The sequence below is a fragment of the Stenella coeruleoalba genome (genome assembly GCF_951394435.1).
Source record: "Stenella coeruleoalba genome assembly, chromosome: 12".
Lineage (NCBI taxonomy): Eukaryota > Metazoa > Chordata > Mammalia > Artiodactyla > Delphinidae > Stenella > Stenella coeruleoalba.
Genome location: NC_137158.1, coordinates 89,817,991 through 89,824,432, shown reverse-complemented (window position 1 = coordinate 89,824,432; position 6,442 = coordinate 89,817,991).

The window sequence follows — 6,442 nt, the reverse complement described above, 5'->3', positions numbered from 1 at the left end:
GTTGTCTTTTGGTCTTGTTTATGGTTTCCTTTGCTGTGCAAAAGCTTTTCAGTTTCATTAGGTCCCATTTGTTTATTTTTGTCTTTATTTCCATTTCTCTAGGAGGTGGGTCATTGAATTTTTTATTGTGAGAAGATGACTAGACAATTTGATTCAAAAGTTCAAACAGAAAAAGAAACAAGAATAGGTAGGCAAATCCAGTGTTAATCATTAGACCATTGCTGTGCTGGAAGTATGTGGTAAATTAGTATGTAGTAAAGGTGACATCTCAGATCAGTAGTGAAAAAGCAACCGTGGGATAAACAGCATTAGGACAACAGAGTAGCTATCCAACAAAATAAATGAGAAAAGATAAAAGCTGCAACCATGTCTCACACTGTATGTCAAAATGAGTTCCAAATGAGTCAAATATTTAAATGTTAAACATAAACTCAGAAAAGTACTAACAGAAATCATGGGCAAATTCCTTTATAACTTTGCAGTCAAGGAAAGACTCTTCTAATTAAAACTGAAAATCCAAAAGCAGTAAAAGAAGGATTTATAAATTCAACTACACAAAAATAAAAACTTCTGCATAAAAGAAAACTACCATCAGCAAATTAAGAAATAAGGGAAGACAATGAGGAAAAAAAAAATAATATATATATATACTTCCTATCACAAGCTATATCCTTAGTATATAAAGAGCCCCTAGAAATCAACAAGACAAAGATCTGCAACCCAACAGATAAATGGACAAAACCTCTATATAGTCCAGGGGAAAAAAATACAAACAGACGCTCAAACTTACTATAAAAATACAAAACCTATTATATTGGCAAAAGTCCTTTCCCGGAGCCAGCCAGAGAAGAGATCAGAACTGTCAATAGAACCCAGTGGACTTGGGAACTTTGTGTTGGTCCCACAGAGGCTGAAGTTCCAAACCCTGCAGGGCTGACAGGCCACAGCCCACGGCCTGACCACGCTCGGTTTCCTCCATCCTCAGTTGGACCCACAGGCCTCACTCAGCATCCAGTCCAGGCTGAGCGCTTGGGTCAGACAGGAGCCTCCCGTCCAGCCACCTCGGCCACGGTGACCGTGCTGCTGCCTTTGTCCACTGGGTCCCATTCCCGTCTCACACGCGCTCACCCCGCGTGGGGTCCCTCTGGCACCTGCAGCATCTTCTGCCCTTGTCTTTCACTTTGGGGTCATGCTCGGCCCACTCTCTGAGGTTGAAACACACCCCGGCTCTGGCTGACCGCTGCCAGCCCTCTGCAGGGTGTCCCCGCCCCCCGCCCCGGCGGCTGCCCCGCCGGCTCCCCTCCTGCCCACTGAGGCCTTGTGGGCACGGTGCCCCCACACAGAGGGAGCAGCAGGGCCTGACCTGTCCTCCACCCACTTCAGCGTCCACCTGGACCCGAGGACGCGGCAGCCCCACAGGTGCTCGCAGGGTGAGCAAGGAGTCTGGGGAGACGCTGCCTCAGTGAGCGGCCGATTGGTCCGAAAGTTGGTGTGAAAAGTGCCTCACCACCACATCCTCAGCAATCAGACCTCCTGTCATGAATGCCCTAGAAAAGACGGGACGGTGGGGGTAAGTTAGCCGCTTCTTCTCGGACCCGACGGGCGGCGTCCCGGTAGCCACGGCAGAGCCGTCACGCGGGCGGAGGGCGTGCCTGGACCACTGGGTTCACAGAGCACCTGCTCTGCACGAGTGACAGCTGAGAACGTGGCCACCTCTGTGGCGACGAACACCGTGGAGGCGGCAGTGCCGGCGCCGGCCTCCGGGGGGCGTCCCTCTCGGGATGGAGACGCCCTCTCGTCAGTCCCTGGGGCCTCGGTCCTCCGATGCTCGTCGGGCGCCGGCAGAAGGTGGAGGAAGCCGCGGGGACTCGGGCGAGCAGAGCCGGACTGGCAGGGCCTCGGTGGCCCCGGGAGGCGGCGGGGGGCAGCGGAGGGGGGTGCTCTGAGGACGTGTTACCAACACAGCGACGGGGCTGGACGGGCGGCAGCCATCTGGACACAACAGGCTTTACAGGCAGTGACACCCCAGCGTTTGTCTCGCCGCCGCAGCCCCACCGGGGTCGCTCTCACACCTTCTTGCGTTCCTGCCGCGCCACGATAAACAACAGCACGAAGCAAATGGGCCTCGACTGGTTCCCAGGTGCCCCCAGCACCAGCCCGTCCCGAATCCCCACTCGTGGAGGCGATGGCCAGGCTAAAAGGGCCACAGGGCTCCCCCGACCCGTAAGTAACCGAGGTCGACCGTCCACAGAGAAAGAACGGGAGGACGGAGCCGGCTCGCTCCCGTGTCCTGAGAGGGGCGGCGGCAGGTTTCCTCGCCCCCGGCTCCGGGGCAGTGCTGTCCTCCGCTGACCGATGCCCTCACCTCCTCCAAGCCCTGGTCCCACATCCCCACCCTCAGCCCCTCCTGCGACCTCTCCGCTCCTGGAAGACCCATTCTCTTCTTGCTTCACCGAGGGCATTTAGCTGCTTTGTGTCCATTTCTTCAGCTTCCTTCCTCCCTGAAACCCTCTGCACCATGTTTTCCCTCCCTCTTCTCTGAGGTCAGGCGGCCTCACGCAGGGCTCCGCACACCTGTCCATCTCACCTGCTCCAGAATTTTCTCCTCCTTCAGACACTCTGAGTCCTGAGACACTCTGAGTCCTGAGATGCACTGGTCTCCCCAGCCCCCTGGGCTCTCCAGCAGAGCCCCTGCCAGGCCCCTCCCCTTCTCTGCGAACCCCCGGGGACACAGTCTGTGGTTCCTGCCTCCTGCCCCCTCCCGCCCACCTGACCCCGATTGCCAGAGCCGTGGACGTTCCCCAGCCTCGTCCCGAGACATTTCTGGGGTCATGTCTTCCTCTGAACCCCCGGGGCCTCCCTCCTGCACTCGCTGGATCCTTCTTGGCCTTCCTGGTTGTGCTTTGTTCTAACCATCATTCCTCCCAAGGGTTCGTCCTCACCTCTCTCCTCACCTGGCATACCCTCCAAGGCCAATCTGATGACTCCAACCCAGACCAAGGATGGAGAGGGAAACAGCAGGACCTTATGGCACCTGGGGCCCCTGCTGAGCCCAGACCCAGCGCCTCTCCGACGGCACTTCCTGCCATCCATCCCCGCCATCCACGGCGATGGCCTCTTCCCTCTGCAGCCTCTTGGGACCCTTCAGCCTCCCTAGCAGAATGTCTTGCCCACAGTGGAATGAAGTACTTATTTTCTGATTAGTTATGTCTATTTATTATGTAACTTTCATCCAAGCCAGAGAAATCGGAATTATCAACTACTACAGGGAAGAAAAAGAAAGAAATGAGCTGAAATACAGGCATCTGATTCCAGCAAGAAACTGGGCCCCTCCAGAGCGCTGACAGCGCTAACACACGTTCACAGGAAGGGCAGGCTCGTGACATTTCCTCACTGACACTCAAAGCCGTGTTACGTCTTACAAGTGGGAGGGGAGAGTTGCAGTAACTCAGGGGCGAGGTTTTGTGAACTACAGTTACTCATGGGCTGCAGCTGCCAAGTTAAATTCCCGCGCAGAGCTGCAGGAAGGCCCAGGAAGACTCCTGAGCACCCTCGGGTCTCGTAGTAGAACAGAGAACACGCTTAGGCGGTGCCGCCACCCAACAGGCCTTGCCTCCGTTTGGGTGAGTCGCCGGCCCAGAACGCAGGCCTGCATCAAGACCCTCCCCTCCGCGACGCTGGGAGCCCCTCTCTCGGGTCCTTGCTCTCTCCCCTGTAAAGCCGGCGGGATTGCACCTTCACAGCGCTGCTGTGGGGATTCGCTCTCGGGAGAACCCACCTGCAAAGCCTTGTAGAAACGGGGCTGTGATGAGATGGAGAGGAGATGCCAGGTGGCACGGGCCACGCTGGCCACGCCCGCTTCGGGGAGAGGACCAGCCCCACCCCGGCCCTGCCCTCCTCCCCCGAGGAGATGCCTTCCCAGGCCCCCTCGCTCCTGAAGGAGCTGTCCTACTGGGTGGGTGCGGGTGAAGAGGGAGCGGACGTGAACAACAAGGACCTCGGGGTACTCTGGGAACAAGGCGCCCACCCGGTACTTACACAGGCGCACCTGTGCCACCGCCCGCCCCGACTGTAACCAGTGCTGCAGGGCTCAGCCCGTGACGGGCTTTTTTGAATGTACCCTAAAATACTCTTGTCTTAAAGGAATTGAATGATGTGTCAAAAGAACTTCCTGCATCATCCAGGGTCTTCTTTGGAAAAACTTAAGAACTGATCTTAGATGGGCTGTAAACGGTCCCAAATCGATTCACTCTGGTGCCACATTATCCAGGGCCCCGGGGACCCTGAGGGGTCCAGGTGCAGGTTATGTCTGCCTCGAAGACTTGGGGGCACGGGCACCAACAGAGCGACGTCGTCTTACTGGCACTGCGAAGCGTGGCTGTTGACCGGCCGCAGCCACGCCCTGCGGAGGCCTGCGTCCCCGCGGGCTCTTCTTAGCCGCCCCCAGACGCCGCAACGCCAGCTGGGAATTCGCGGTAAAGGGGAGCCGTCAGGGGGCCACTTCCACGGCACCTCCGCGCCGAACACCGTCCTCCTCAGGAAATCAACCTCAGTCTTCAAACAAAGAGCTTCTCCCCTGCGGTTCGTTCTCTGAGCTACACGGTCAATCCCGCCCGGGCTTTCCTCCCTGAGGACGGGAGCTCCTGCCTCGCCGGGCCGGAGTGAAAGCTCGTTCCCGGGGAAAGCCCCGTGGGCCCTGCGACAAGCGGGCGGCCGCTCTTCACCCTCCCGGGCAGCCCGGGCTCTGCCCGCTGCAGGGAAGGCCGAAGGAGGAGCAGGTGCCGCCCGGATCCATGATCCCCCAGCCCCTCCCCTCAGAGGCTTCCAGCGCATCCCGCGGCCGCCGCGGCCTTGCTTTGCTGAAGAGCGCCGCCCCGCGACCCGACAGAGAAGCGCAACCCCGTGAGGCACGGGCCCAGCCCGTGCGACGGCGCTCACAGAGCCCCTCCGGAGCGGCCCTCGCCTGAGGAACCCGGAGTTTACTCGCAAGAGCAGCTTCGCGACCAAACCCTTGAAGCACAGCGAGGCAGGAGGCGCCGAGGGACGCGACCCAGCGACCCTCCTGCAGGTGTGCGCGCGTCTGGGCACACCGGACACCCACCTGAGGGGCGCCCCCGTGGCTCCGGTGCGGTCCTGCGGCGCCGCTCGGGCTGAGGCCGAGCTGTCCTTAGCGCCGACGGGCACACGGGGGGGCAGCGGCCGGCTCCCCGCCCCCTCCTTCGCCGAAAACCCCGCAGAGACCCGGAGGCTGCGCTGGGGGGAGGAGACCCCGGGCTCAGGCACGCAGCTCGGCTGCCACACGGAGGCACCCAAGTCCCTCCTCCTGGCAGGGCCACCGACGCCCGGGTCAGGACGGGGCTGGGGGCTGCCCGCACACGGTCGTCACGCCAACCTAACGGGGCGGGACGGTACCCTCCACACGTCACCCACGAGAAAACGGTGTGGGGGGCTGAGCCCGTGAATAGACGTGGCGGAGCCGGGGTCCAGCCTGTGTCCAGCGCCCGAGCCTGTGGCCTCTGCCCTCTGCGGCCGCGCTCCTGAGGCCGGCACGAGCTGACTCCCTCCCGGGCTCGCTCTCGAATGGCTTGGCGAGCTCTTGATGGAGAACAAATTTAGCTAATCTTCACTCCTTTCCTTTTCGCAGCAATTTCCATCTGCTGAAGGTATTCGGCCAGCAGAGAAAATAAAAAGCGTCCGGGGAGCATGAGGCGGACTCGCTAACTTCAGGCGCCTCTGGCCGCTTCTCAGCTGCTTGGCCTCCTCAGCCGTGACGGCCGGTGCCCATCGGGTCGTGGACCCTCAGCCGCCGGCGCCTGTTACCCTGGCGACTCCCGCTGGCTAGACAGCTGGTGTGGCACAGCCCTCAGGACGCCTGCCCCTCGGAGTGAAGTTCTCCATCAGCTCAGCGGCGAAGAGCAGCAGACATGTGACACTGTTTGAGGAAAACAATGAGCTTCGGCCCCCTCTGCTGCGGCTGCCACCCGCGTGGACGCAGGGAGGCATCCGATCAAGGCAGGGGTTCTGCAGGAGCAGGGCGGACAGAGAAAACAGACCGGGCGGAGAGGAGGAAGCCCGTGCGCAGTGCCCAGCCCAGCACCGGCCGGGAGCGGCGTGGCCTCCCTGAGGGCGGGCAGGCACCAGCCACACCGCCCTAGCGCCCGGCACCCCAGCAAGGGCAGCGCTTGTCACGGGTGCCACGTTGCCGCCGTTTGCCCACAGGGAGCCGCGGGAAGGGCCTGCAAGCGCAGCGCCAAACCAAAAGAATGCACGCCGCTCCCTCTGGGAGCACACGCTGGGGTCCTCGGACTACGGGGGCAGCACCCACACAGGCCTGCGCCCGGCCTCACAGGGAGACAGCTCCCCCACCTCGAAGGCCAGACCAAGACCGGCGAGAGTCCTGGGCAGGACAGGAGGTGGTCTTGGGGCAGAATGGACGGAAAGC